Genomic DNA, 23,455 nt, shown 5'->3' on the forward strand with positions numbered 1-23,455 from the left:
TCTTCCCGTTCTCCCTTCCCTAAGCATGTCTTTCATCTTCCTAGTCCTGAGTGGAAGCTCACCATCTCTTCCAAGCTGCAGGTAGCAAAATGAAATAAAGGAGGAAGAGAGGTCATTCATTCCCCCTGCCTGTAGAAGAACTTCCTAGAAAACATATACAGCACATATATTATTAACCTCAACTTGTACATACATCGGTGTATTGGGGGAGTACCTGCTTTTATGTAAGTGGTGATGTGCCCAGGTAAAATCAGGGTTCTCACCTGAAGGAAGAGAAGGGCAATGGACACTTGTTGGCCACAAGCAGTTTCTACATTATTCCAGGATATGTGGCAGCTCTGAAGTTTGCAAAGGGAAATGAAAGCTCAGAAATGTTAAGAAACTTGAGTGCATTCCCAAAGATGGAGAGTACAAATTCAGACCTGAGTCTTTTTTCCACTGTCTCAATCTGGAATAGGACTGCAAGTTATAAACTCATTGTATCCTCCCGTATGATTGCTTTTCTCTAAGATTTTCATAAGGTCATTAAGCCTTGTTTTATTTGCGAGGCACGCGTGGGGGACTGTGTACAATGGTAACTGTTCTTCCACTGAGAAATTCTCTTCTTCCTGTGGAGGAGCAGAAGCCTGGGACCAGCTGCTTTGCACACTGACTTGAATGGCTTAACAATTTCCTCTCCTTTCCTCTGCTGTTTTTGCTTTCAGATCTTCTTCCTCCTGCTTCTCAGACAGTGGATCCTTTCATACAGAATGGCTGAGTCATGGCAGGGAATGCAGATGGCCATGAGTTTATTTACAGGCCTGGACTCCAACGCAGGTTTCCTGTCCCAGCCTGCAGTGGCCAGCACCTGACAGCAGACTACTCCAGGCCTAAGAAATCCTTCTGCTGACAGACCTGGGACTCCACACTGCATGCTCTAGTGCAAAGCCTGTGGGATAAGTCCAAACAGGAGACTAGAACAGACTGATACAGACCACTGGCCTAGCTGCCATCCTATATTCCTGGTTGTCTATTGTTCGCTTTTTGTAGTACTGAAATACGAAATAGGAAACATACGGTCTTTGTAGTTAGGGAAGGAAGATAAAATAGCACCATGGGATAGCACAGTGTAAACTTTGTCATCAGAAAGCTTATCTTGGAAGATACCTATAAAGAAATGAAATTTTCTGGCAAAAAAAGCATAAGATCTGTGCTCTTAGACTATGTAGTATTCCTCACTGTAACTGAATATTTGACTTCTGAATTAACACATGTATTGTAATAGCCTTGAGAGTCAGGCATAAGAAACAGAGTGGGACACTTCATGGCATGTTATAAATGAAACAAAGTATTTGTGATTTCAGCTGAATTTCCTAATAATAAAGACTCATATGTGGAAGTATAAGAATCAATTAATAAATATATAAATTGAATTGTGATAAAAGTGCTATGGAAAAACATGATTATATGCCTATGTAAAGGTGAATTAGGGCTTATTAATCAGTCTAGAAATGAAAAATATAATGCTTTAAGTGCAAGTTTTACAGTACAAGACAAAACTAATAAGCTGGAAAATACGGTTGAAAAATTATCCTGACCACAGTTAAAGAGATAGAAAAAAATTTGTTTTGTCTTTTTCGGTACCAGGGATCGAACTCATGACTGCCTGCTTGCAAGGCAGGTGCTTATGCCGCTGAGCTAAATCCCCAGGCCCCTGAGATAGAAAATTTAAGAAGATTTAAACATGGAGGAAAATGTGAGAAGATTTAATAATGTACTCATTAGAATTTCAGAAGTAAGTTTTAAAGAGACCAAGGGAGAAGCAATATTTAGATAGAATATGGGTGAAAATTTTTTGGAATCTGGAAACATGAGTCTTCAAATGAGTCTTCAAATCCGTATTCCAATGAATCAAGTATGATAAATTTTTAAAACCCAAAACTGTATACATTATCAACATTATAATATATATTTTCAAAAGTAGAAGACTTTTAAAATAGCAAGGAGGAAGGACAAATTACTAAAATAAAAAAGGGTAACACACAATACAGCTGACTTTTCTAGAGCAAAATTAAAGACAAAATAACTAAAAGTGCTGAAATAACTCTTCCTGGACTTCTCTACCTTGCAAATTTTCCTTTCAACAAAGAAAGGCAACTAGAGACATTGTAGACAAACAAAAATGGAAAAGAACCTCCTATCAGTAGATACTGTCTTAGTCTGTTTCATGCCTTTATGACAGAATACTGATTTTCCTCAGTTTACTCCTGATGAACTTGCACATGTCATCTGTTTAGTATTACATGTTAGCAACACAGTGCACTTAGAACACCAGGTGTTTACTGCAGTGATCATGAGGCTGACTAGGACCAGTGGCTCACAGCTGCTGCCCAGCGTCTTCTGGATGTGTCTTACTACATATTGCTGGCCTGGAAAAAGATCAAAATCCAAAGTAAGGTTTCTACTGAATGCAGATCACTTCTGAGTAATGCATATCATAACATCAAGAAATTAAGCCAAGTCATCATTAGTCAGAAGCCATTTATACCCAAACCTAGGAAATTTATAATGAACAGAATACCTTTCACAGTTCCAGAGGCTAAAAAGTATAAGATCAAGTTACTAACATCTGATAAAAGGCTTCTTACTGTATTATCCCATTGCAAAAGGGCAAAGAGAGGGAGGAAGGCAAGGAAGGAGGGAAGAAGTGACTGCGGAAGGGAGGGAGGAGAGAGAGAGGGAGGGAGAGACAGAGAGAAATAGAGATGAGACAGAGAGACAGAGACAGAAAGACGAGAAACTGGACAAGCAAGCAAGAGGCCAAACCTCCTTTTATAAGGAGCCCAGCCCCACGACGAGAAACCCACTTCTCACACAACAGCATTTGTCTGCTCCACAGATGACCTGGTGACCTGAACCCGCACTTTAGGCACCTCACACTGGGGAATCGAATTTCTAACTCTTGAACTTGGAGGAACACGCGTAAACCACAATATTTATCAAAGAAGCACCTGAATGCATGTATTTCATATCAGAAAGGCTCATAATGCAAAAAGTAATAGTAAATTAATGTTAAATGCAGCCTTATTGACTTTATAAAGTGATAATAGTGTCTAATTTAAGTAATTGAAAAATCAAGATAGAACTAAAATATGGTAGAATGACATTTCATTTAAGACATCGGGCGACTGTGATAAAATCATTTTAAGATCCTTGTATTGATTTGGAAAGATAAAACGTTTATTAAACTTGGTCATGTTAGATACACATTCTATAAACTAGATAGAATGAAACTACGTAGAAATCAAAAAGATAACTAAAAATTGTCATATATTTAAAAAATAAAGTCATAATTGTAAATAACTCAAAGGTCAAGGAAGAAACAATCATGGAAACTTAGGAGATATTAAGGATAAAATCTTACTAAATAAGTTTAATGACAGTAAATTTAAGGGTGGGAGGGAACCAAAATAAATTCAGTGAGAACAGGAAACAACTTATATAAAGACAAAAATGAATGAAATAGAAGCTAAAAATACTGAAGAGGTCAATAATTCAATATATAGTTCTCTTGAAAAATTAAGATCAACAAAATCCTCAATATTGATCATATAAACAATATAACATGAAAGGAGAACATATAATCATGTTATTTATATTAAGAAGATAATACTATAAGTAAGTTTACACTAATAAATGTAGTATGTTTGTAGGTGGAATGTTTTTAAATTTCTAAGGAAAAAATATGTAACAGTCTTAACTCATGAAGAAAAATCCTTGAGTCTTGGACTGGGGATGTAGCTCAGTGGCACAGCACCTGCCTGGCAAGTGCAAACCCCTGAGTTCGATTTCCAGTACCAGAAAGAAAAAAGAAACTGAATCTCTAGGTGTGCACTTAGATGCAAAACTGCTAAGCAAAGTAATAAAAACTAAATCCATGTTGAAGTGCGAGTGCATTGTGTTTCAGTTTCAGTTTGAAGAAATGAAGTTAGTTCAGTTTAGGAAATCTATAAGTGAATTTTGTCACAGTAACAAATTAATGGAGAAAAGCCATTTGTTTATCTCAATTGTTGCAAAAGGCTTAATAAGTTTTAGTAACCACTCAGAACAACTCTTACTAAAAAAAGTAAGAAAAGTGTCTCAATCCAATCAGTGCTACCCACAAAATGAAATAATAAGAGAAACCAGACACCAAAGGAAACTTTATAGCAAATGTGAAATGCCAAAGTGTCTCTGTTAAGGTGCCAAGTGCCATTACTGTCACTTTTGCTTTGCATTACTGTATTCTAGATTTCTTTTGCCACATATAAGCAAAAGAAAAAATAAAAGGTTAAGGATTAGAAAGGAAAAAAGTAATCATTATTCACAGATGATATGATTACATAGCAAACCCAGAAGAAATTGCAGATAAGTTATAAGAATTGATAGAAAAATTTAGCAAAATTTGCATACAAAAGTTAATTGCATTACTATTTACCATATACTAAAAGAAAATCCACTTACTAAATGATTTTGTTTTGTTTTGTTCATTTGTTTTGAGATGGTGGTCTTGCTTTGTTGTCAACCTTTGGACTTAAGCAACCCTCCTGTCTCAGCCTCCCAAGTAGCTGGGACAACAAATGTGTGCACCATGTCTAGCTAAAAGATGTTATTTGTAATAGTAACTACAAATTTAAGGTAAATAAAAGCAAAGCTAGCAATACTAAGTAATATCTTCTTAAAAATTCTAAAACTATTAAAATCATTAAAAAGACGAATGTGGAGACAAAAATATTCATGAATGGAACAGCTCGCTGATTTCTCTCCTGGTTGATTTGTACAGATTAGTGCAGTTCTGGTAAAAATTCCAAGAGCATTTTCCATAAGCCTAAAAATAGAAGACTGCAGGTTGTTTTGTTTTGCTTTGTACCAGGAATTGAACTCAGGACCTTGAGCTTGTAAAGCAGGCATTGTGCCACTCAGCTATATCCCGGCCCCAAGACTATGGATTGATGCAACTACTTGGAACACAACTTGCCTTTCCCTAGTATGGTTGAATGTTCTCAAATCCATGACCAGAAATTCCACTCATAAATGCACAATTGTCCACATACACCTGGGGAAGCATACAAGACAGGTCATGGCAGCATTACTTGTAATAGCAAAGACTTAGAAATAGCCTAAAAGTCCATTGATAACATGAATTACTAAATTATGATATAATAGAATGAAGTATCAAAATATCTTTTTTCTGACAGTACTGAGGATTGAACCCAGAGACATCACACTGAGTTACAGCCGCCAGGCTTTAAAAACTTTTTTTTTTTAATTTGTGAGACAATACTTCGCTACATTCCTCAAGTTGAGCTGCAACTTGTGATCCTCTTGTCTCTGCCTCTCAAAGTTCTGGGATTCCAGGAATGTACCACTACACCAGCAGACTTGCAGCATTGATGATAAATTGACTATAGATGCAAGTAGCTGCAGCAGCTGTGAAGTTTAACGTCAATGTTAAAGCCATAGAAAAACATGCAGTAAGTATTTATGTAAAGTTCAGCAACAGTTTACACAAAAATGTATTTTGTTCAGAGGTATAGAAATATGTGGTGAAACCATAAGGAAAAACAAGAGAATTAACAATCAAAGTTCCAAGGTCCTGAGCTCAAATCCTGATGCAAAACAAAACAACGATTACTAGGCAAAAAGGAAGAGCTAGAGAAGGTACACAGGGGACTTTGAAAATAGGTACTTCTTAGATATTTGTCTACTTGCACATTGATTCCTTAATCATTCCTTTAAGCATGTGCATTGTCTTACAATAAGAAACATAACAATTTATAATGTCTTACCTTTATAGAATATTATCCAATGAGTCTTTTTATTTTATGTTTGTTTTCATAGCACTTCTATTAAACTAAAGGTAGTTCTACAAAAAAAATAAATGAGTGGTAAGTTTATTTATTTAAAGTGTCATGCAAGCCTCTTGTTCTAGAAAGGCTGCTTGTTACTGCTCCAGAAGTGATTCTGTCAATTCACTTATTCACTTATTCATCAAATATGTCTTATACCTCTTCTTGGCTCAAGCACTGTACTGTTGAAACTCTTTCAAGGAGAAAGCTCATGACGTAAGACAGCCTAAAGAGTTCCTCTTCTGATTGCCTGGATGGCCATGTCCTCTGTGTTATACTCACCCTGTTTGTAAGAGGTCATCTCCCCTCAGAGGCCTGCTGCATGTCCAAACATTCCTTTTCTGCCCGCTGGGACTGATACATACTACCAACTGCAGCTTCCTCCTTCCTGTAGCTTTCTGTCACCTGAAGGCTGACAGAGAACAGAGCAGGGCACTTCCCTGAGGGTTTGCTGAAGGCAGAAAGAGCAAGGCAGAGCCTGTGTCACTGCTCCGTGTGCAGGTCTGTGCTAATTGTGTTAAGGCTGTTGTAATCCAGAGCAGACAGGTTAACTTTCCTTCATTTATAATCTGTCTCTCATGCACGTGAGCTATTAGGCAATGAAGGTCAAACTAGTTAGGACAGAGCTGAAAAAGAATATGGTGAGATTTAAAATTAAAGAAATATTAAGATTTGTGTAACCCAATAGCTCAGATAAAAGAATTGAAAGAACAACACTTAATAAATTGGAAAAGATTTAAATGTGTGCATGTTATAGTTGGCATTGAACACTGAGGGCAAATAATAATAAAAAGGGGAGAAAATAATGAAAGAAAAATATAAGATTTTATTTTATCTTATTTTAAAGAGGATAAAACCAAGAAAAATAAAACAGCCTAAACCAAATCAAAATAAACCAGTATACGAGATGTAGGACTTAAAACACTTACAAAATCAACAATAGTTATCACAATGTCTTTTTTATCTTCAAAATAGCTGCAGATACCTTCAGACATAGTAAAAACTGAACAGAACAGAACAGAATAGAAACAGTAAAAACAAAACAATAAACACAATAAAGGACTTCAAAACAAACCGATAGTAAAACCAAAATGGCTGCTATAGTATCTCTTGCTATCTTTTATTTATTTTTTTTTTTTGCAGTGTAAGGTTACATATAATACAGAACTACAAAAAAAAGCATAACAGTAAGAAATCACCTGTTAATAGATTACATATTATCATCTTGGAAATAGTTGCTCAAATCACAGTATCAAAGAATACAAAGTAGACATTCAAACAGAGAGACTACAAACAGCTGTGTTCAATGATCCAAAAACATTAATATAGTCAGCTATTCAACATCCGTATACACACTTGCTGTTATATCCGTTAGAGCTCTTTTTTCCCCTTCCTCTCTTTTTACAACAAAATTTACACATTTTAGATTTTATTACTCCTTAGTTCTTATTACTTTTTGGGGGGGGGAGAATAAAGTCAAATATGGCAGAACAAAGCTGTCAGTGAAAACCAAGGATAGACTTAGCACATGATGTAGAACAGAGTATACGGTTATTAACAATAGTTATCAACGTTGTCTCTTGTTTCCTTAAAAAGATTTGTCTATCTCATTAGATATTATAAAGTTGGACAAAACAGTAGAGAACAAGACCAATAAAACTTAGACATTGTAAACATTACAGGACTTCCAAAGGAGACAATAGTCAAACCAGAATGGGCATCTTAGTGAATCTTACTGCCTTCAAAGTAGTTGCCTATACCCTCGGACCTGATACTATCCCACAGAATGGAACAGAGTCTAATCAGTCAAAACAAGATCGTGGGAGCATTACAGGACTTCAAAACAAGTTAATAGGAAATCGAAAAGAGTTACTATTATATATCCTAATTTTTTAAATTTTTCCCTTAATTAAAATAAACATAAGAAATAACTAAATAATTTTTTTAAAGAATAATAGTTACCATAGTGTCTGTCTTTTTCCTTGAGATATTTGGATAAAACTTCATATACTATAGCTTCAAATATTTCCATATCAAGAAGCCCGGAATAAAGCCTTTCTAATTAATAAGTGAAAATTTTATAAGGCTTCAAGGCCACATAATGGGGAATCATGATTGCCACATATTTTCATATATTTGAATTATTACTTACATTAGGGAAACTATTCGGTATTCATACATGCGAGATTGATTTATTTCACTTATGAGTATGGTCTCAAGCTGCGCCCATTTATTGATAAATATCTCAATGTGATCCTTCTTTATAGCTGAATAATATTCCATTGTATAGAAATACCACAACTTTTTTATCCATTCCTCAGTTGATGGACACTTGGGTTGTTTCCAAGATCTGGCGATTACAAATTGTGCTGCTATAAACATAGGTGCACATAAATCACTGTGGTATGATGCTTTCAGTTCTTCTGGGAATATGCCTAGAAGTGGAATAGCTGGAATAAATGGGATTTCCAATCCCAACTTTTTGAGAAACCTCCAGACAGACCTCCACAAAGGCTGTACCAGTCTACACTCCCACCAACAGTGCAGGAGAGTTCCTTTTTCCCCACAGCCTCTCCAGCATTTGTTGTCGGTTTTCTTGATCCTGGCCATTCTTTCAGGAGTGAGATGGTATCTCAGTGTGGTTTTAATTTGCATTTCTCTAATGATCAATGATGATGAGCATTTTTTCATGTATTTATTTGCCATTTGCATTTCTTCATCTGAGAATTGCGTATTCATCTCAGATGCCCATTTTTGGATTGGATCTTTGAATTTTGGAGGTCTGAGTTTTTTTAATTCTTTATATGTTTTAGACAAGAGTCCCTTGTCTGAGAGAGAGTTCACTAAAATCTTTTCCCAGTTTGTGGGTTTTCTTTTCACTATGCTGGAGATTTCTTTTGACATGCAGAAACTTTTTAATAAGATGTGGTCCCAGTTATTGATTCTGGGAAGTGTTTCCCGTGCGGTTTGAGTCCTGTTCATGAATTCTCTACCTACTCCTATGTCTCCAAGGTTTCTACCCACTTTGTCTTCCAATAGATTTAGTGTTTCTGTTTTAATATTCAGATCTTTGACCCATTTAGATTTTAATTTAGTACATGGTGATAGACATGGGTCTAGCTTTAGTTTTCGGCAAATGGAGAGCCAGTTTTTCCAGCACCATTTATTAAAGAGACTATCGTTCTTCCAGTGAACCTGCTTGGCTCCTTTATCAAAGATAAGGTGGTTGAGTGTGTTTGTAGTTGTGGTTGTATCTTCTAATCTATTCCATTGATCTTCGCCTCTGTTTTGATTCCAATACCATGTTGATTTTACTACTGTTGCTTTGTAGTATAATTTCAAGTCAGGGATTGTGATGCCTCCTGCTTTGCCTTTGCTGCTTAGAATTGCCTTTGCGATTCTAGGTCTCTTCTGGTTCCAGATGAAATTTAGGAGTGATTTCTCTAGATCTATAAGGTATGTTGATGGTATTTCTATTGGGATTGCATTGAATCTGTATAAGAGTTTTGGGAGAATGGCCATCTTCACAATGTTTGTTCTTCCTATCCATGAGCAAGGGATGTCTTTCCATTTTCTGAGATCATCTTCAATTTCCTTTTTCAGTGTATTATAGTTTTCACTGTATAAGTCTTTCACTTCTTTCGTAAGAGTAATTCCTAAATATTTCATTTTTTTGCTTGCTAATGTGAATAGTCCAGTTTCTCTTATTTCCCTCTCTGTAATTTTGTTGTTCGTGTATAGGAATGCTATTGATTTCTGAGTATTGATTTTGTATCCAGCCACATTACTGAATTTATTTATTGTATCTAAGAGTCTTTCAATGGAGTTTAGGGGGTCTTCTATGTAGAGTATCATGTCATCTGCAAACAATGATAACTTAACTTCTTCTTTTCCTATCTTTACCCCTTTTATTTCTCTTTCTTGCCTAATTGCTCTGGCTAGTACTTCCAGTACTATATTAAATAGGAGTGGTGATAAAGAACATCCTTGTCTTGTGCCTGATTTTAAAGTAAAGGCTTTCAATTTTTGGCCATTTAGAATGATGCTGGCTGTTGGTTTGTCATAAATGGCCTTTATTATATTGAGGTAAAGACCATCTATTCCAATTTTCTGTAGAGTTTTTATCATGAATAAATGTTGGACCTTATCGAAGGCTTTTTCTGCATCTATAGAAATGATCATGTGATTCTTATTTTTGGCTTTATTGATATGGTGGATTACATTTATTGATTTGCATATGTTGAACCATCCTTGCATTCCTGGGATGAATCCCACTTGGTCATGGTGTATAATCTTCTTGATGATTTGCTGGATCCTATTTGCCAATATTTTATTGAGGATTTTTGCATCTGTGTTCATTAGGGAGATCGGTCTATAGTTCTCTTTTTTAGTTGGGTCTTTCTCAGGTTTTGGTACTAGAGTAATATTTGCTTCCAGGAACGACTTAGGAAGGATTGCTTCCCTTTCAATTTCATTGAACAGTTTGAGGAGTGTCGGCATTAGGTCTTCTTTGTATTTCTTGTAGAATTCTGCAGTGAATCCATCTGGGACTGGGCTCTTCTTGGTGGGTAAGGACTTAATTACATTTTCAATTTCAGTAACAGAGATTGGGTTATTCAACAGTTTTACATCCTCTTGATCTAGCTTTGGCACTTCATATGCTTCTAAGAATCTGTCTATTTCTTCTGTGTTATCAAACTTTTGAGAGTAGAGGTTTTCGAAGTAGGTGTTGATGATCTTCTGTATTTCTATTGGGTCTGTAGTGATTTCTCCTTTTTCATTTCTTATTGCATGAATTTGAGCTTTTTCTTCCCTTTTTTTAATAAGGTTGGCTAGGGGCTTATCGATTTTATTTATTCTTTCAAAGAACCAACTCTTTGATTTGTTGATTCTTTGGATTGTTTTCTTAGTCTCTATTGCATTGATTTCTGCTCTGATTTTTATAATTTCCTCTCTTCTTTTGGCTTTGGGCTTGACTTGCTCTTCTTTTTCTAGCTGTTTGAGGTGTAGCATCAAGTTATTTATTTGTATTCGTTCTGTTTTCCTGATGTGGGAACTCAGTGCAATAAATTTTCCTCTCAGGACGGCTTTCATTGCATCCCACAGGTTCCGGTAAGTTGTATCTGCATTTTCATTTTCTTTTAGGTATTGTTTGATTTCTTCTTTAATTTCCTCTGTGACCCACTGATTACTCAAGAGTGTGTTATTCAGTTTCCATGTGTTTGTGGGATTTTTGCAGAATCTTTTATCATTAATTTCTAATTTCAGAGCGCTATGATCCGATAACATGCAAGGGATGATTTCAGCTCTTTTGCACTTGTTTAAATATGTTCTGTGAGCTAATATATGGTCTGTTTTAGAAAATGATCCATGTACTGCTGAGAAGAATGTGTATTCTGATGTTGTTGGGTGGAACATCCTGTATATGTCTATCAAACCCATTTGTTCACAGGTATGATTCAGTTCTGTTATTTCTTTGCTCATTTTCTGTCTGGTTGATCTGTCCCTTGGTGTCAATGGCGTATTAAGGTCTCCTGTTACAATTGTGTTACTGATAATTTGAGTTTTCATTTCTGTTAATAATTGTTTTATATAACTTGGTGCTCTGGAGTTTGGTGCGTATATATTTAAGATAGTTATCTCTTCCTCTTGGAGTTTTCCCCTTACAAGTATGTAGTGACCTTCTTTGTCCTTTATGGTCATTGTTGGTTTAAAGTTCACGTTGTCTGCAAACAGAATGGCTACTCCTGCCTTTTTCTGGATTCCTGCTGCATGAAGAATTGTTTTCCATCCTTTGACTTTCAGTCTGTGAGTATCCTTCTGGGTTAGATGGGTTTCCTGTAAACAGCATATGGTTGGATTTTGTTTCTTGATCCATTCTGCTAGTCTGTTTCTTTTGATTGGTGCATTGAGACCATTTACATTAATGGTTATTACTGTTAAATGCTGGTTAATTGTAGGAATGTTATCTCTCTGCTGTTGCATCTTTATCTTTCTGTTCTGTTTAATTATTTGCTTTGCTTAGTGGTTTTTTCCTTTGTGTATCTAAACTGTCTTTCAATATTTTTTGCAGGGTCGGTTTGGTGTTCATGAAGTTCTTCAGCTGTTCTTTGTCATGGAAGTATCGTATTGCACCATCTATTTTGAATGATAGTTTTGCAGGATATATCAGTCTTGGTTGGAAATCATTTCGCTTTAGGATCTGGAATATTTCACTCCATGCTCTTCTTGACTTTATCGTTTGTGCTGAGAAGTCTGCTGTGATTCTGATAGGTTTTCCTTTATAAGTGATCTGTCTTTTCTCTCTGACAGCTTTTAGTAATCTATTCTTGTGTTGGATTTCTGGGATGGTGATTATTATATGTCTGGGTGTAGTTTTATTTTGGTTATGAGTGTTTGGAGTTCTATATGCTTCACTGATCTTGATGTCAGTTTCTGATCTCATGCTTGGGAAATTTTCAGCTATTACTTCTCTAAATATCCACTTGACATCCTTTATGTTGTCTCCCTCTCTTTCATTAATCCCTATCATTCTTATGTTATTCTTCTTTGCATCGTCTTGCAGTTGTTGAATTGTTGTTTCCTGATTCCTTGTTATTTTCAAAAGATCTTTCCTTTCCTGTTCACTAGCTGCAATCATGTCTTCAAGGTCTGAAATTCTATCTTCACTTTCATTAAGGCGGTTTTTACAACTTTCAGTGGAGTTTTTTATTTCCTGTATATCTCTGTGTATCTGCATTATGTATTCTGTTTGTTTCTTATATTGCTCGTCTAGGGATTCTATCTTTTTGTTTAGTTCCTCCAATTTTTTATCTGTGTTTTCTTTAGATATATTTAGAATCTCTTTCATTTCTTCTATCATTTCTTCTTTTATCTGGGAGATTATTTCGAGTTTGAATTTCTTTAAAGCTTCCTGGAGTTGTTTGTCAACTTCAGTAGCTATTATGTCCGATATATGAGGTGGATGGGATATATTTTCTTCTATATACATTGCTCCTAGGGTTTCCTGAGATGGGCTGGAGGTTTGAGGTTGTAATTTGGTCTTTCGTTTTGTCATTTTGTATATTTCTGTGTTTCAAGTGTTATTTGAAAGCTTCCTCAGGATCTGTTGAAAATCCCCTTCTATGCTTGGAGCTACTGAGCCTCTGACACCGCACTACCCCAAGCCATTGGGCCTGCAGAACCAGTGTCCCTCCTCTGCCTGCTCAGAACTCCGCAGTTCCAGACAAGCTGGGCCTCAGGGACACTGTGCGCCCACCTGCCCCTTGGAAGATCCACAGCTCTTCAATTGCAGCCGGGTTAGGCTGCTCTCCACAGGCCACAGTGCCTCAGGAGCCTGTGATCCCTCCCTGCTTGCAGAGATATCCACAGTCCTCTAGGCAAAGGAAGGGACTTCTGCAGGCACTCCAGATCCGCCCAGCTCCTCCTCTGCAGGCAGATGGCTAGGCGCGGCTGGGCTTGGGGGTTAGTGTAGGCCCGCCCATCCGTCAGGAGCTCAGCAGACTTCCAAGTGTAGCCGGGGGGGGGGGGGGCCAGCTGTAGTGGCCTCTAACCCACTGCTCCACTTCACTGCACCCAGAAGCCTGGGGGGTCCGGAACCGTCTGAGATTTGGGCAGACTGTGCTGGGCACTCACCACAGGCTGAGGTGCCTCAGGAAGCTGCGATGCCTCTCTGCTTGCAGAAGTATTCAGTCCTTCAGACAAAGGAAGGGGCTTCTGCAGGCACTCCGGATCCACCCAGCTCCTCCTCTGCAGGAGATGGCTAGGTGCGGCTGGGCTCGGGGGTTAGTGTAGGCCCGCCCATCCGTCAGGAGCTCAGCAGACTTCCAAGTGTAGCCGGGGGGGATGGGGAGGCAGCTGTAGTGGCCTCTAACCCACTGTTCCACTTCTCTGCACCCAGAAGCCTGGGGGGTCCGGAACAGTCTGAGATTTGGGCAGACTGTGCTGGGCACTCACCACAGGCTGAGGTGCCTCAGGAAGCTGCGATGCCTCTCTGCTTGCAGAAGTATTCAGTCCTTCAGACAAAGGAACGGGCTTCTGCAGGGACTCCGGATCCGCCCAGCTCCTCCTCTGCCTCTTGCTATCTTTTAAATAGCTGCTGCTCATGGCTTCAGATTTAACATAATCAATCAAAACAAAAGAGAATAATAACAAAATAAAGGGGCTGGAGGTTTAGCTCAGCGGCATAAGCACCTGCCTTGGAAGCAGGCAGTCGTGAGTTAGATCCTTGGTACCGATAAAAAGGAAAAAGACAAAAAAAATAAATAAATAAAATAAAATAAAATAAAACAACGAAAACCCAACAAAACAATGAAAATGATATGGGTCCAGCCAGGGATCACTTCCTGGTGAGGCCTTGTTCTCTCCCCCTGCAGTCCGCGAATGGTGCTGACTCATGGAGAGAGGCTTGGGTCTGGCTGTCCCCACACTCAAAAAATGTAAGATTTTTAAAAGAAAAATGTAAGATTCATAGAGAGAATAGGGGAAAGTACAATTAAAAATATAAATTAAGAGTGTAGAGGAAAAGGTGATGAAAAATGGTGGTGAATGAGTACAGGATTGCAACTGGATAGGAGAAATAACTTCTAATGGTCTACAGCACAGGATAACTATGATTGATAACAATTAATTGGATATTTCAAAATAGCTCATAGAGAGGATTTTTAATGTTCCCAATAAAATGACGTATAAGCTATAAGATCCTTGATTTCATGCCAGTAATTTTATTACTGCCTTTGAGACTTTATCACAAGGAAATGTCATCCTCCATTGCTTTTGAAAATTCATCTTTAATGTACAGATTAATTAGTTGTTTTCCACCCACAGGTTGAGTGTCTTTGATGAGAACTGTTTCAGGTTTCAGAGTTTGTCAGATTTTGACTTATTGGCATAGATGATTTCATCAGTTGAGGATCCCTAAGCCAAAACTTCAAAATTCAAAGTGCTCCATAACCCTCTGAAACTTTTCAAGAAGTTTCAGATTAGGAATATTTTGGGTTTCCAGATTAGGAATGCTCCACCTGTCAAACTCTGTGACTATTAACCATTTTCTTATTTATATAATGGAAGCTTGCCTACTTCTTAGGATTTGTTAAGAATGAGAAAATACAGGTGATCTGGCTGCAATAAATCCTCATCTTGAGTGCTACAGTGTAGAAAGGCTTCTGTGATGTCCTCATACAAGTAAGAGTCATGATGGAAATTTTGGTCCCTTTTGGATTCTTTGCCAAAAAACTTGAGTCACTGAGCTCAAAGCTGGCTCTCATAATGCCTAATTCCGAGAAATGTACAACTGCAACTGTGACAAGTACTGGGAAGATTCTAAACATGAATGTGTGGAAACAGAAAGAATTTCACCAGTGTCATATTATGAGATAATTTACAAAGGCACGTGAAAAATTAGTTGGAAAATTACAGAGAAGTAGGCGTTGACATTCTCTTCATGGTGCCTTCAGAAGAGCATGGTGGCAGCTCAAGGCTGTCACCTACCTTAGACGCAGCCTTCCCTATGTCGAAGGGAGAGCAATGAGAGCCATTTAGGGCCTGCTTGATCCTGGGGAAGCCGCTGGACCGGCTCATGAGTCACAGAGAAAAGCTGCTGCGTTCTCCCTGCATTGGCTGGAGGTGCACTGGTTTTAAGATGAATGTCAAATCCTCTTGTTGGGTTTTTAACTCTGTTCAAGACACACCCGAATGAAAGCCGGGAAGAAGAATGACTCACCTGCTGCCATATTTACCACCAGTCACAATTCCATTTCTTTGAACTCTGCACTGGCTCAGTGTCTCCTGTGCGCTGCCTTCAAAACAACTCATCAAATTTCCATTTCTTCCTAGTCAGGTTATGGGGTTCTCTAGGGCCTTTCAACAGCTCAGTGCCGTAGAGCACCTGACCCTAACCTGTGTCCAGAGTCAATCTTCCAAATATAGATCAAGAAATAGAAAGGAAGTACCCAAATGATATTTCACTGTCTTATCTGATTGTGTGTTTTCTTTCGACAGTGCTGATGCCAGCACTATTCTGGGCTTGAGCGTGTGATGATAGCAAAGACAAACACAGCCCTGTCTTCTTGGAACTTGTAGACCATAAGGGTTGAAATGAATTATTCAGTCCCATAGAATGAAATGTAGAACTGCAACTGTGACAAGTACTGGGAAGAAGAGGTACCTGGTATCAGAAACATAACCGTGGCCCTGCATGGAGAGCTTAAGGAAGGCCTCAATCCCTTGGCAGTCTAGGAACCAGCTTCCTTGTCCTTCCAAAGTCACCTCAAGAGATCTAGATCGAGCTTTTTAAAAGCTAGTGTACCCCCATTTGCCAACTTACAGGAAGAGCAAGGATCCTTAAGTCTATTTGTTAGAGAGGAAATAACCAAATTTAATTTTTAAAAATAACATTTTTTAAAATTTTTTAAAAACAACATTAGAAAAAACAACCAGTTATTGTTAAGGGCATTAACTCTTCAAAATTTTATTCAAACTATAAATATTTGGCTAATTGTGCTTGTTTCAAAGGATGTAGGTGGCCAGTGACCTTGGGGGTCCTAAATAGCTTAGATTCCCTGCTGCAGTAGCAGCATTATTAACCACATAAAACCTGATGATACACACCCAGCACTCTAAAGACAGAATTACACTTTACTCCCTGAACCTTTAATTTTTTCCTTCCTTTTTTAAGCTTCATTCCAAAGCATAATTTTAAAATAAGACTTAAAGTTCTGGTAGATGGGACCATCATCATCTGGTTCTAATTCTTAGTACCTCTGAGATTTTGGACCACCACTCACCTGATTTTCCTCTTTTGTATAATGAGGATAACAAGAATGCTACATCATAGGGTTGTTGAGATGATGAAGTGAGGTCTTATAGGAATTCCAGTTTCCTACCTGGCAGGTAGGAAGCTACCTTTATGTCTTCCTTGTCTGTAGAAGTGTAGCGAGTACTACAGATAAGAGGAGAGACCTGTGGACTATGTGCACATCCTGTCCCCAGTAGCATGTTCCAAAGCCTCGAGGACTCTGGAAGTGTTAGGCATACGTGATGTTCCTTCCCTTTGATTATAGTTTTCCATAATAGCGATGGGGGGAAATACTGTCCAAATAGCCTCCTGTTTGCTCTGAAACAACTCTGAGCAAAATAACTTGAAGTGGGACTCTTCAGTTTGCTTGTGGGTGTATGCACAGAATAAGGAGATGTATTTAACACCAGCTAACTGTAGTCTGTTCATCCATGTAAAGAAACCATAAATGAAATAATATGGGATACCCAGACTGAAAACATTCCAAAGCAGATAAATTCAAGGCAAACATTTTCCTCCCCCTGCTGAACTTGCTCCATGTGTTGTTGCTGGAGCCAAAGTAGCAGGTTTTGGGTAACAGTGATGGACTAGGCTGACATTTTTGGTCAGTATGAGCCAGTTACTCATTCTGGGTGACTCTGTGGGGAAACAGCCTTGAATTTAATTTTCAAACCAGACACTTTCTCTGTTTGTGTACATTCCTGGCCCAGTTTTTCCAGTGAGGAAAAAAGAACTATAGCAAGAGTAAGCTTGGTAGTTAAAAATAAATAAGTAAATAAATAAATAAAATGCTTTGTACAGAGCTGGTATTGCTGTTACAGATCTGCTGCTACGTCTGAGTTTGGAAAGGCCCTTTGATAAATATTGTGGCCATATTTCATTTAAATGTTTAACATGTACCAGACACAGTTTTTGAAAGAAAATTTTGGACACATATTCTGGGAAGTACACACAAAATTGTAGAAAAACATCAGAGTCTTAGAAATCACACCTTTCCAAGAAAATTTTTGACCTATGTGACAGCTGAACCTGCAAATGAAAATGGGAGACAGTTGTTCTCTTGGTGTCTACAAGGTGTTTGCTCCAGAGTGCCTGCAGATACTGAAACCTGTAGATGCTCACCTCCTTGTATAAATGGTGCAGTATTATTTGCATATAGTGTAGGTATATCCTCCCATATATTTTAAGTTATTTATTACATTATAAATAATCTAGAGGTGTAAGAACAAGTAAATGCTATGCAAATAGTTATTGTACTAGAATTATTCAGAATAATGGCCAAAAAAATTCTGCATGTGTTCAGTACGGGCCAGGAGAACTGTTCAGATACCTTTACAATCCTCATTGAGAGTTAGATGAGGAAGGAACCACCCATTCAATAAGTATTTGTTGGGCACACTTGATGCCTTGGATGGAGCAGTGACCAGAACAGGCAGATATCTCTGCTGTTGTGGAGATTAGTCTGTTTCTTTAGGCTGAATGATGACAGACTCAACTAAAAATGCTACCAGGAGAACCAATTTTTAGATACTTAGCAGTGTTTACCATATTAGTCTTTCATTTTTACCATACGAGTCATGCATTTAAGTGAGCATGCATTTTTTTATTCTTTATAAATGGTAGCAAAGTATAACAATTCTGGCTTGTTCATATTAAATACATGTGTTAAAGTTTTTTTCATTTGTCTTAAAAGTCTACTTACCAGGATGCCTAATTCCTTTGTGTGTGCATGTGTGCTGAGAGTAGATAAAGACCAACTTTCAAAGAACATGTTCTTGAAGCCTCCCTCGTGTGATAAACCTCTGAGCTAGGTAGATGCAGCAGATGTTACTACCCCACTTTGCAGATGGTAAAACAGGGTGTAGACAGTTAATTCAATTCATTAAGATTTTAGAGTTAGTTCCTGGAACAGCCACATCCCCTGACTTCATAGTTTTTATTTGATTAAGTTTGTGGTTTATTGAATAGTAGAATCAGTATCTCAAGATCAACACATAACTAAAATATTGCCTGTCATTTTTAACTGCAATTGTTTCAGAACAAATCAAAACAAACTTTTGTGCAGATGTTCCTCTGATCCTTGATCTAAGGGGCCACCTAGCCCTTGTATCATCCCTGCAATTTAACAGAGTAGCTCCTGGCAGTGAGACCCTCCAGTCGGATTACTTGACTTGGCAAGCCTTGCCCTTGGGCCGTGGCTTTCTCTGTGGTCACACTGGCTCTGCTTCCCCATGACCTCATGTTTCACAGGTTCCGTGTTTTGCCATAGCATTGCTCTGCCAGGGCCTGGAGCCGACTGTTTACATCGGTGACTCTTACTCGGCCTCTGCATGAGGCAGCGCTGGCTTCTCCTCAAGGTTTAATCATCGTGTCCTGTTCTAGCCTCTCCACCCCGCTCCCGTGCTGAGGCTGACACTTCTGAACACTTTGACCACCCTGGAGCTCCTGAGTCCTTGCATCTCTTCACGTACTATTTAACCAGGATATTCACGAAGCAGAGAAAAGGATCCTTTTCTGTTGCACTGGGAAAACTGAGACTCTCAGAAATAAAAAAGTATATGGCAGGGATGAAGTATAAATGAAAAGAGGGCAAGATGTTCCCGCTCTAACCCTCAGATTCCTCGTCTGTGAAATGAGATCACAGTATCTACTAGAGAATTACTGTAAGAATTAGAATTACATACATAAAATGTTCAGCTTAGTACCTGGAATGTAGTAGGTTTTCCGTAAGTGGCAACAAAATAAATTTCCTTCTTTTTCCATAACATTTAATTCTGGGGCAGTAATATTAGGGGCAGTGAAAAATACATCTATACAAAAGTCTGTCTCTGAATGTTTGGAACAGCATTATTTTTAATTGTTGAAAAGTAAAAACATCCAAAGATCCATTAACTGATAGATGGATAAACAAAACGTGGTCTGTCCATAAGAAATGAAGTACCAATACATATTACAACATGGGTGAACCTTGAAAATCAAATGCAAAGTAAAAGATACCATGTACAAAAGGCCACAGTTGTATTGCTTCATTTATATAAATCATCCTGAATAGGCAAATCCAGAGACAGAAAGTAGAATTATGGTTGCCAGGAGCCATAGAGATGGGGAATGAGAAATGACTGCTGATACATACGGGGTTTCTTTTTGAGGTGGTGAAAGGGTTTTGAATGAGGGGCAGGGATTATTGTAAAAGCACTGAACTGCATATTTGAGAAGGTGAACGTTAGGTGTGTGAATTGTATCTCAGGAGCTGAATTAAACATTTTGTGCAGCAGTAGTTGTTTCCTAGTTGCTACACAGTGAGAGCAGGTAAATACGGCGTTTGCAGGAGCTGTAGGCCTAGTCTCATTCCACAGTACCTACATCTACTTTTTCCAGTTCTTTAGGCATCAGACTGGTTCAAATGATTATTTAGCCTTGCTCAACGTTTCTGCACCTATATTTCCCTTTTCATTGAAGACACCTTCTGTGTTTATGAAAGCAGAGAAGTGATATTTTTGCTATCCTCCCAACCATATTTGAAATATTTAATTACTGAGCTATATTCTGTAAGCATGTGTAGATGAATGGGCTTTGGCTACTAGGAGTTGTAATAATGAAGTCTTTGTTTTGGTTCCATGGTTTCAAAAGAGTCCCTGCCAGGCTGGAATATTTCGTAGCATTTAAGCCTAAAAGTTGTTGTAAATAATAAACATACTTTTATCTCTAAAACCTGGTTAGCTGTCTTCCCTGGGAACAATGGGAAAAGCTAGGATTTCTGGGCACACATTCCCACATGGCAACAATCAGATGTCACCTGCAATTGCCTATTCTGAATGGTTCTTTTGGGCAAATCTCCCATTTAGCTCCTACACAACTTGATTCACTTCATTATGTTGTTTGTGCTCAGCCTTTGTAGCATTTGGGTTGGATGGGGGAGATTTGCCCTCAACTTGTTCATTCATTCAATGGTCAAATCCATAGTTAATACTTATTTTATATGGTAAACTCTGTCAGTTCTGGGACTGTCTTTATCCTAATTATACAGAAAGCACCAGCACCAGCCAAGCTCAGCACCTGAGCAAGTGCAGTGCTGGCGGTTTGGGTGGGGTACTGATGTGTAATTACAGACACAGGTGTCCATCTAGACTCAGGTGTTTGGGAGGTATAGGGAGATCCGTGACTCCTGGAGAAAGAGTACCTGGATTCTACTGTGGCTTCTTTTTAGTGCCAGTGTTTCTGTTTTTGACTAGGAGGAATATTTTATGAGTAATTCCTTGTCTTTGGGGCACATCTACAAAACAAAGAATTTGACAGAGTAGGGAAGTCCAGCAATGAGGAGAAAAGGAAAAATGAAGAGTGGGTGAAACAGGTAGGAAGATGAATGGACAAGGGACAATATAAAAGAAAAAGAGATGCTTAGAAAAATGAGAAACACTTGCCTTGCCTCAAGCACTGCCAGTGATGTTTGCATAGAATTCTGAGGGTTTTGACTCTAAGGGAAATTACACTAAAGGACATCTAAGCACATTGATTAATGCCTTTGGCAAGGGAGAGAGCTCCTTCCAGCCTGACAAGTGCTTCCTGAGCATCTGCTCTGTGTCGCACAAGTGTGATGGGGAAGCTGGACTAGAGGATCAGAAGGCCTGAAGGAAAAGTCTAAAATCTGGGGAATGAAAAAAGTACATAACTCAGCTAGTCACAGGGCAGGATATAAAGACTAAGATGTTCTTAATATGATGAGAAGGAAAATATAGCTCAGAATCAAAAGCGTTGCAGATTGGTTGCTTGCAATATGTTTAAGTTTGTCTGAATTTTATTGAAATGGTTCCAGAGTTAAGAATTGACTGGCGGCTGGTCAAACAGCAAATTTTATACTAGGAAAAATTCCTGTCCTTTAGGAATGCAGTTGATTAATTGGTGGCATGGATATCCAGAATGAAATATCTCTTTGAGCACATAGTTAACCAAGGCTTCAAGTTGTGGTATCTATGATATTTTTTCTGGAATGAAATATCTAATTTCTACCCAGCAGATAGGTTCTAGGACTTTAGAACCAGACAGCAAGAATCAATCAGCATATGTTGACTAACGGTTGTGTGTGTCTCTCCCCGTGAGACTTGCTGCTGAGGAGGCTTTTCCTGAGCTCAGACATTGAGTTGGTAGGAGTTGATGCGATGACCTTTCTTGAAAATGCATTTCATCGGCTGCGTCCACAAGTGGAATTTTACTTTTAGGTGGAATTCTTTATTTTCTACCAGTGAGTCTTCTGAGCTACATGAAAACATGAAACACTTCAGAGGACAGTTCAGTGTTTGAAGTCTCTGGTTGGAAAATTTACTTTTCCAACTCACTAGTCATGGTGGGAATTGTCCAGGTGGTGACTCACTTTGGTGTCCATTCTGTCACAAGTGCCATGAACTTCTGGCATGTGAATTTTGCAGACTGTTAGGCAGCAAAGACTAACTGCTACTCACTGATGCCATCTCCCTGCTCTGTCACCTGCAGTCGTGCTGTTTTAATCTAGGGGTCTAGACTTGTTGGGGCAATAGAGAAGCCAAGAACAATCTCTGAGGCTCGATGCAAATAGAAGAGATCAGAGCACCATGTCCTCCACATCCACGTTCCATGTGCCTAGAAATCCAGCCTGCATCTTTAACATGATTCCAGTGGCTCCACACTGACCAGTGTGTGTTTAGCCTTAACAACCGCGGTAGGACTTGTGGTCAACATAAACGAGTCAGTTCTAATTATTTCAAGTTGGCTATCAGTTTAGTAGCCAAGACTTAGGAATGAAAACTGCCTTTCTGGAACAAGGAGAAATATTTTTAGACATTGCCAGATAAAAAAATGTTTTTGGTCCTCAGTCATCGGGAAAGCTACGTCATCTTGCAAACGTGCTTGTCTCTGTGTTCTCTTCTGCACTGTGTAACGGTGTCAGTGCACCCATTAGCCTAGGAACTTCATTAGTCAAGGATATACCCACACATACTAGTATGCATTTACTTCTGTCCTCATAGGATTTTGAAGCCGAGGCTCGTGGGTTTTTGCTAACTTGCACAGCTGGAAAAGAAGAAGAAGGGAAAACAAAAACTAGAAGCAGGCCCAGGGAGGGAGCAGATGAGCAGTATTAGGGGAGGCCACTCTCTGAGGCCACATGAGTGTTGAAGCTGTCTTGAGCAGCTCTTCTACTTCAGGTTGCAACTCTAAAGAAGGCATGCAGGCACTGATGGCCAGACAGGAGACCAACCATGAGCCCCAAAGCCATGTCAAGACCATACTCTCTCCTCCTCCTCCTCCTCCTCCTCCTCCTCCTCCTCCTCCTCCTCCTCCTCCTCCTCCTCCTCCTCCTCCTCCTCTTCCTCCTCCTCCTCCTCCTCCTCCTCCTCGCAGTTCTGGAGGGACCTAGTGCTCCTTAGAGGTAAAGGGAAATTATTGTCCCAACATGCCTTTTGGAGAAAATTAAATATGCTCGAGAGCTGAGCTCTTCTTTCTTCTTATTCCAAATCAGAGAGACCCAAGGAAAAGCTAGAGAGAAGAGCAAAGTAGAAATCTACTTTTCTTGGGAGATCTGAGGGAAACACTGAATAATTTCCTGCAGCGGAGGAAGGCTGAGCGAAGGATCAGGGTGCCTCAGCTTCTCGTAAGGGGTTCGCACACTAGGAGTACTCAGCTCCCTACCTGGATAGAAAAATCCAACTCAGCCATAGTTTCCTGTGTCCAGATGCTTATGAACTCTTGTGGCCAAACACCTCACTTGCATTGTTCTGCAAATAGCATTGTTAACACACACCCCATATTTCTTCTTGGGAGC

The 23,455-nt window shown here is 38.8% G+C and overlaps 1 protein-coding gene across 3 annotated transcripts in view; it reads left to right on the forward strand.

Moving 5' to 3' along the window:
• Colgalt2 (collagen beta(1-O)galactosyltransferase 2) overlaps window positions 1-23,455 on the forward strand; it is a 104,498-nt gene that overhangs the window by 33,256 nt on the left and 47,787 nt on the right. The gene's annotated exons all lie outside the window — the stretch shown is intronic.

The sequence above is a fragment of the Cavia porcellus genome, unplaced genomic scaffold (genome assembly GCF_034190915.1).
Source record: "Cavia porcellus strain 051 isolate PalLab524CR breed Dunkin Hartley unplaced genomic scaffold, mCavPor4.1 scaffold_29, whole genome shotgun sequence".
NCBI lineage: Eukaryota > Metazoa > Chordata > Mammalia > Rodentia > Caviidae > Cavia > Cavia porcellus.